Genomic DNA, 8420 nt, shown 5'->3' with positions numbered 1-8420 from the left:
TCTATCATCTATCATCTATCTATTTATCTATCTATATTTTTGGCTGGCTCAGCCCACCTTGGGGGCAGGGCAGGCATGGCATGTGGTGCTGGGGATCTAACTGCAGTCCCTGCACTTGCTTAAGCTTGTCTAAGCAGGTTCTTTAGACAACTGAGCTATCTTGCAGGCCCCTCTCTTGTACCTTTTGGATCTTCACTCTTTCAATTTCTTATACAGGGAGACAATATGATGTTTGCACATGCAGGTCTGATTTATTTCATTTATGAGTATTGTCTGTAGTTGCATCCATTCACCTATAAAAGCCTCAAGTTTATCTTTCTTTATAGCTGAGTAATACTGCATTGTACAAAAATAAATCTTTTTATCCATTCCTTGGTTGATGGACATTTGGGTTTCCAAGATGTAGCTATTACAAATTGTGCTGCTATAAGCATGGGTGCACATATGTTGCTTTGGTATGATGTTTTCTTTTTTCTGGGAAAATACTCAGAAAGGAGATAGCTGGGTTGCATGGGAACTCCAATCTTAGTTACTGAGGAATCTGCACACTGATTTCCACAGTGGGTGTACAAGTCTACGCTCCCAGCAACAGTGGAGAAGTGTTCCTTTTTCCCTCACAGCCCCTCCAGCATTTGCTATTGGTTGATGTCTTGATATTCATTCTTTCTGGGGTGAGAGGGATCATGGTGTTGTTTGAACTTATGTTTCTTGAATACCAATGCTGTTGAACAATTTTTCAATAATACTGAGGGGATAATTTAAATTCATTTGCATTTATTTAAGCACTTTCTATGGAATAGTATGTGGTCTGTTTTAGAGAATATCCCATGTGCAGCTGAGAGGAATGTGTATTCTGATGTTGTTAGGTGGAGCACTCTTTCACATCTCTACTAGGCCCATTTGTTGACAAGTTTGGTTAAGTTCTATTATTCCTTTGCTGATTTTCCTATAGTTGGTTTATCTCTTTGTGGCAATGGGGTGTTAAGGTCTCCCATTACAGCTGTGTTACTGCTTATTTCATTTTTCTTGTCTACTAATATTTGTTTTGTATAGTTGGGTGCTCCCATATTTGCTGCATATATATTTGTGACTATTATTTTTTCCTCTTGAAGTTTTCTACTAACAAGTATGTAGTGACCTTCTGCATCTCTTTTGATCATTCTTGGTTGGAAGTTTACATTGTTGGTGAATAGAATAGCTATCCCTGCTTTTTTCTGATTTCTTGTCATGGAGAGTATTGTTTCCATCCTTTGATTTTCACTCTATGAATTTCTTTTTGAGTTAAATGTGTTTCCTCTATATAGCATATTGTTATATTTGTTTCTTGATCCACTCTGCCAGTCTGTCCCCTTTGATCGATGAATAGAGGCCATTTACATTGTTGGTTTTGATAAGTATTGGCTCATTTTTGTCGTGCTATTTTCCTGCTATTGCTTCCTCACTTTTTCCCTTTTGTTTAATTGTTCTGCTTAGTGGTTTCTTTCTGTTGTTGTTCTTGGAATTGTGGTCATTTTTTTTATCTCTTTCTAGAATATCTGTCAGTATTCTTTTTAGGGTTGGTTTGGTGGCCATGAATTTCTTCAGTTTTTGTTTGCCATGAAAGTATCTTACTTCTTGTCTTAGTTACTCTTCTTTCATTGCTGGGACAAATACCTACCACTCAAAATGAAGGAAGGAAAGGTTTATTTAGCTCACAGTTACTGGAGATTTCAGTCCATATTTAGCTGTGTCCAAGGAAGAGCAGCACATAGCAGAAAGCAACCTTTCATGATGCTGGTAAAGAGCAAGAGCAAGGGGAGGAGTAGCAGCAGCTCAAGCAGCTAACTTCTCTTCTTTATTTACACTGAAATGCTAATTCCCTGCCCCAGGGCAGGGGCAGCACCAACCCCCACAATAATCAATCACAAACTCCAGAAACTGCCCCATGACTGCTTGAGGCTTTGGGGGGACACCTATGCACAAACAATAACACTTCTCCACTGAGTTTTTGTATTCTTGGGAGGGGTCTAAGGGTGTTCAGGGTCTCACTACTAGATTAGACTCATAGTGATCCACCTGTTTATAGGAATTGTAATCCCAAGAGCTGGGGTTACAGGCCCACACCACCATGTCCAGTCTCAACTGCTGTCTCAGCAGCCCCAGAGGCAAGGATGGCTATGCATGCTGCGGTCAGTCCCTGCGTCTGCCTAAGCAGGCACTTTAATCCACTGAGCTACTGGCCGGCTCTCATTCACAGTATTTTCTAATCACACTTTGTATTTAAGTTTTTAGCAGACCTGCACTTAATGTCTTCATGTCTCTAGTTGTTATTGGGGTGGCAGAACAGCTTTTTGGTGTAGGCTATACTATGATGGGAAATTTAAAAATTGAAGCAATGACCAACACTTGGGGACTGAAACATGGGACATGACAGGCACAGTAAATATTATGAGTCATAAGATAAAATTAGAACTTGGAGATGTTTGTCTAGTGGGAACAAATTTGGGGATCAGGTATAAAGTTCTGCTTTGAATGAAGATTAATAGGCTCAAGGACTTCTAGATCATAAACAACTATCATTATGATGCATGTATCTTTCTAGAAATGTAAGATTAGATTGGAGGCTAAGTGTGGTGGTTCACATCTATATGCCAACATCTGGGAGCCTGAGGCAGAAAGATCTCTGCATTTCACAGCCAGCCTGGGCTACATAGTGAGCCCCTTTTTCGAAACACAAGTGGACAAACAAACTAGATCATTGGAGCTGTGAGAAATGTAAAACCATGGAACTTGTTTGGGGGAAGCAAAAGGTGCTCTGTTAAGAAGAAGGAGTGAAAGCCAATGTTGTGCCAGAAAATTTTTAAGGTATAAATTTTCTATCTGTGGAGTAGACACCACACCATGAGGCGGAGACCTAAACCTGAATCTTAGAGGTGTCCACATTGTGAATTTCTAAAAATTGAAAATAAGTTACCAGACTTTAGATGTTATTCTCTCAGAGAGAAGGAAGGATGAGAAGACTTTTCCTCACATTTCTGGAATACCAATGCTAAATCACTCTGTAGGAGATGTTTCTGCCAGCAGAGTGTACACTACAGGTAGGCACTAAACAAGGGCATGAGTTCTTTAGCCTCCTCACAAGACTGAGAGAATCTTGCAATTTTTCTCTTTTGTGTTCTGTTTTCTCTTTTGATGCTCCAATTAGCCATGGTTCCTTATTGACATAAGCTGTCTGATGTGTGTCTTATTTGACCAGGCAAGCCATGTGAATCTCACTATAGTACATACTCGGTTCTATCATTTTTTATTTCTTGTTGTATGTTACGGGTCGGTGCCAAAAGAAACGACGAGAAGATCTGATGAATGTAGCTTCAGAGGGCTCACTGAGATTAGTCTCTCTCCAAGTGAGCCCCGAGCATCAGAAGCATCTCACATTTATTAAGGGGTAAAGGCAGGCTAAGGAATGTGCATAATTATCTAGGTGAATGCCAAACTACTATCTCTGTTAACTTCCACCATTTGCCTAACTCTAGGCTCACACAAATGCTAGCTGATAACATCCCAAGCTAGGGATCAAAGGACAGGGCGCCTGCAGGAGAAGCTGTTATCTGCAGTCTTGGGTCCCAGCTTGCTGGGAATTTGCAAACAGACAACAACTCTCCTCGGGCTCTGTCTATTGTTCCCTGCTCTCTTGGAACATCAGGCTTTTGTCTCAAATCTATATTTCTACAATTTCTTATTTTTAAAGAGTAGAAAATAGTGATGCCAAAAAACCCAGCATTAGAAACAATACAAGGTTTCACTAAACAAAGTAATAGGAATTTAACAATTGTTACTGTATTACATGATACTATCTTGGAATTGATTGTTCAGAGTACCAGATATGAATGTGCAAGATTTGCTTAAAGAAAAAAACAAAACAAAACAATAACAAAGAAATTAGAAGAAATTCAAAAGAGGAAAGAAATCAGAGTAAATTTTTTTAAGCATTAAAAAACCGGGTGCACTCAAAAGACCTTAGAAATTGACACTACAATCATCTGAACTGTTCTGCATAAGACGTAAATATATCTTTTCCCTTTCTTTCATTTGTCCTTTTCCTCATCCCAGTTTTCCTTCCCATTGAATAATTTCTTTCCCTTTTACAGTATTTGTTGTGCTTTTTAGATTTTCATTACTCTTTCAGGTTTTCATACTAGAGAGAGAATACAACATTTGCACATGTGGATATGATTTGTTTCACTTACCAATTTTGTTTCTAACTGCTTCCATTTATCTACAAAAGTCTCAAATTTATATTTTTTTAAAAAGCTGAAAAATACTCCATTGTTTAAAAATACCACATCTTTTTCATCCCTTCCTCAGTTGATGGACATTTAAATTATTTCCAGGATTTAGCTATGACAAATTGCGCTGCTATAAACATGGGTGCACATACATGGTCGTGGTACGATGATTTTCAGTTCTTTTGGAAAAATACCTAGGAGGCCTATAGCTGGTTTGAATGAGACCTCCAGTCCTAGATTTTTGAGGAACCTCCACCATATTGGTTGCACCAATCTGCACTCCCATCAACAGTGGAGAAGGGTTCCTTTTCCCCACAGCCTCCGCAGCATTTGTTATTGGTTGACTTCTTGATGATAGCCATTCTTTCTGGTGTAAGAAGACATCTAGGCATTTTTTTGAAAGGCTTTTGTTTATTTAACACAACTGAAAAGAATGCACATACAAAGATTGAGACTTGAGAAAGTATTGGTTTAATACTAATGAAATCTATTAGAATTAGGATTTAGGGAAGGTGAAAAATTACCTTAACATTTTTAATAACTGGAAAGTGCAATGAAAATAAGCTGTTAAAGTCCCTATTAACTCTAGGAGTCTTCATAAGACTACTTGCTTGATTTTTATCAAACTAGAGAGCCTCAACCAGTTGCTATAAGGTTCCTCATGTGGAAAACAGAAATAAGGGAATTCCCCTAGCTGGTGGCCACATTGTTAAGAAGCTATGGATGGGCAGGGATATTCCTGCCCATCCATAGCTTCTTAATGAAGCAGGCTTGCATCCTCACAATCTGAAGGAGGATGCCAGTTATCCCATAGGCATCTGTCTTGTAGCACCACCCCTCACATTGCCTCTGTGTCAGGTCTGTTGGAATCTAGGAACACAAAACACAACTGAATTGCAAATCCATGCTAAGCATACAAGAGAGTGACTGACGGGAAAATTTTTTTTAATTACAATCTCAGAAGGCTTTTTTTTTGGCTGGCTCAGGCTGCCATAGGGGAGGATCTGGTGTGGCATGTGGGTCTGGGGATCGAACCGCAGTCCACTGCGCCTGACTGGGTTTGCCCATGCAGGCGCTTAAACAACTGAGCTAACCAGCAAGCCCCTCATTTGGTGTATTTCTTTGTTTATATATTTTTATTTTTTATTATTTTATTTTATTTTTTTCCATAATTTTATTGAGAAACAAATAGCAATGAGACAGTTTCAAACCAAATTGGTAGGACAGTTTCAATAATTAACACATTGCATACATTTTTCCTAGTGGTTAATTGCTGTACAAGATGCAGACATGATATCCTATTTACAAACACTATTGTAACGAATCCCTCTATTCATAAAGAGAATGTGACTATTTATCTTTCCTAACTATTTTGAATACACAGATACAAAATGGACATTCATCTGTATCCTCTTTTTTTTTGATAAGTCCTGTTATTTGAATATTATAGGTGTGTTAACTCAGCAAAATATTCTAAAAGAGTTCAGTAGTCCATAATAGTATTGGGTCTTCTGCTTCACTCATTTGGTGTATTTCAAAAGGTGCAATACTTTTCTTCATTATCAATTAAAGCAGTTAAAATTAACTTCTCCCCAAAATTAAAAATCAGCAAGTGGCAAACAAATTTCCTTGAAAGTCACAGTCACATATAGAGTGCATCCTAGAAAAGAGGAGGGGCAAGAGAGCTTCTACCCACTTTCATCATAAATACTGGATCTAGTCAAGGGTGGAGAGAGAAAAGGCAACTATCAAAAAGGAGTATGTTATCAAATGAGGACTTTACCATACTCCTTCCTAAGAGCACCAGGTAGGAAAAACATTTTTCTAAACTAGAAAGGAAGTGGAATGTGGAATCAATCCTTCCTCCTCCCCAAAGGGCTGACTACTGGTGAATAAATTAAAAAAAAAAACAAGACTAAAAAAAACAGCCCCACCCACATGCCCAAAAAAAGAAAGGGGAAAAATACTAAGATGTCCCATATTGCTCTAAAGTAGATCCAGGGAGCAGCAGCAACAATTCATATCAGTCTGCTAAAGAGTCACTGCAAGCATGCCTTCCTTTTAAACAACAACAACAAAAGTTTTTTGAAAAAACAACACAAAAACTAGTACTGATCACTTTTCTGACAATCAAAATTACTCAAAATTAACTAGTACTGGGAGGGCTGGGGGGCATACCTGTCGGCCTTGTCTTACACAAGTACAACTGGGTAGGTCCAGGGCATTGGTCATCATTGTAGAAACAAATTTTAATTTTTAGTTTCATTTAAACATTGCTTTTAGTATGATGCCAGCACTAACTGTGCAGAAAGGGGTTTGGAGAGATGTTCGTAGCAGCACACGCCTGCGGCTCTTCTTCAGTTCTGGAGGCTCTAGGCCAGCCAATATTGCTTCGTCAAATACATTCTTTAGCCCTTACCTGTGTGAGTGCAGAACACTCAACATACTTGACAGTTTTCAAATCACAGGTCAACTTTTCAGCAATCTCTGGAGTGACGGGTTTCTGTTTGTTCTTGGCAAGTTTCTTGATCGATCTCTGGGATCAATTTCGGTCCCAACAAACAAGAAAGGAGTCTTTGGACAGTGGTGAGTTATCTCAGGTACCACTTTTCATTCATATTTTCAAATGAGGATGGAGAGACCATTGAAAAACAGACTAGAACTACATCTGTTCGTGGATAACTCTGTGGTTGTAATCTGTCATAATCCTCTTGCCTTGCAGTATCAAATAACCCAAGAGTGTATGGCTCTCCACCATTCATAACTGTGACTACATAGTTGTCAAAAACAGTTAGTACATATTCAGATAACAATTTGTTTGCTGTATAGGGTATCAGGAGACGTGTTTTACCAACAGCACCATCGCCCACAACAACACACTTAATTGTCTGCATTGTGGAAATAGTTTAAATATTTCAAATTTGATGCTGACCTCAGCTCATCTGCCCAGGCCTAGGCATTGTTTTAATTTGTATTTCTTGACTGACCAATGATGTTGAACATCTTTTCATATATTTATTTGTCATTTGTATCTCTTCATTTGTGAAGTGTATGTTCATCTCAGACGTCCATTTTTGGATTGGGTCTTTGAATTTTGGAGGCCTGATCTTTAAAAATTCTTTGTATGTTCTAGATAGGAGTTCTTTGTCTGACAAACACTCTGCTATAATTACCTCTCTCTTCATGGGTTTTCTTTTTACTCTGTTGATGATTACTGTTGACATGCAGAAACTTCAAATAGATGAGATCCTGATTGTTGATTTTTAAAGTATTTCCCTTGAAGTTTGATTTTTGTTTGTGAACTCTTTACCTATCCCTATGTCTTTAAGGTTTATACCTATTTTCTCTTCCTGAAGATTTAGTATTTAAGTTTTAATATTTCAATCTTTGATTCATTTTGACTGTAGTTTCGTGCATGATAATAGGTATGGGTCTATTTTAAGCCTTCAGCATATGGAAAGCCAGTATTTCCAGCACCATTTATTAAAGATGCTGTCTTTCTTCTAATGAACATGTTTGGCCCCTTTGTCAAAGATAAGGTGGCTAAGTGTGCTTGTAGTTGTGTCTGCATCTTCTAATCTGTTCCATTGATCCTCAGGTCTGTTTTTATGCCAGTAGCAGGCTGATTTTATCACAGTAGCTTTGTAGTATAATTTCAAGCCAAGGATTGTGATGCTTCCTGCTTTTCTTTTGTTACCCGATTGCTTTTGCTATTCTATGTCTCTGTGGTTCCAGATGAATTTTAGGAATTTTATCTAGGTCTGTGAGGTATACTAATGGTAGATTAAGATTGCATTGAATCTGCATAAAAAGTTTTGTAGTATGGCTATTTTCACCATGTTGGTTCTTTCTATTCAGGAGCAAGGACTATCTTTCCATTTTCTGAAATCCTCTTTTTTTTTTAAAATTTTATTTATTTATGTGTGTGTGTGTGTGTGTGTGTGTGTGTGTGTGTGTGGGCGGGGCTGGCTGGCATGTGGTGCTGGGAGATTGAACCGCGGTGCCTGTGCTTTGCTAAGCTTGTTCTAAGTAGGTGCTTTAGACCACTGAGCCATCTCACCAGCCCTGAAATCCTCTTTGATCTCTTTTCTCAGAGTAATATAATTTTCACTGTATAAATCTTTTGCTTCCTTTGTGGGATTGATTCCTCGGTAT

At 38.3% G+C, this 8420-nt stretch overlaps 1 pseudogene; it reads right to left on the bottom strand.

The window, feature by feature from the left end:
• Positions 1-6527: 6527 nt before the first annotated feature.
• On the bottom strand, positions 6528-7159 carry LOC101579986 (annotated as a pseudogene).
• Positions 7160-8420: the final 1261 nt, after the last annotated feature.

The sequence above is a fragment of the Octodon degus genome, unplaced genomic scaffold (assembly GCF_000260255.1).
Source record: "Octodon degus isolate 3935 unplaced genomic scaffold, OctDeg1.0 scaffold00102, whole genome shotgun sequence".
Classification (NCBI taxonomy): domain Eukaryota; kingdom Metazoa; phylum Chordata; class Mammalia; order Rodentia; family Octodontidae; genus Octodon; species Octodon degus.
Note: the sequence above shows the minus strand (reverse complement) of the source record. Positions and strands in the feature narration are given on the sequence as shown.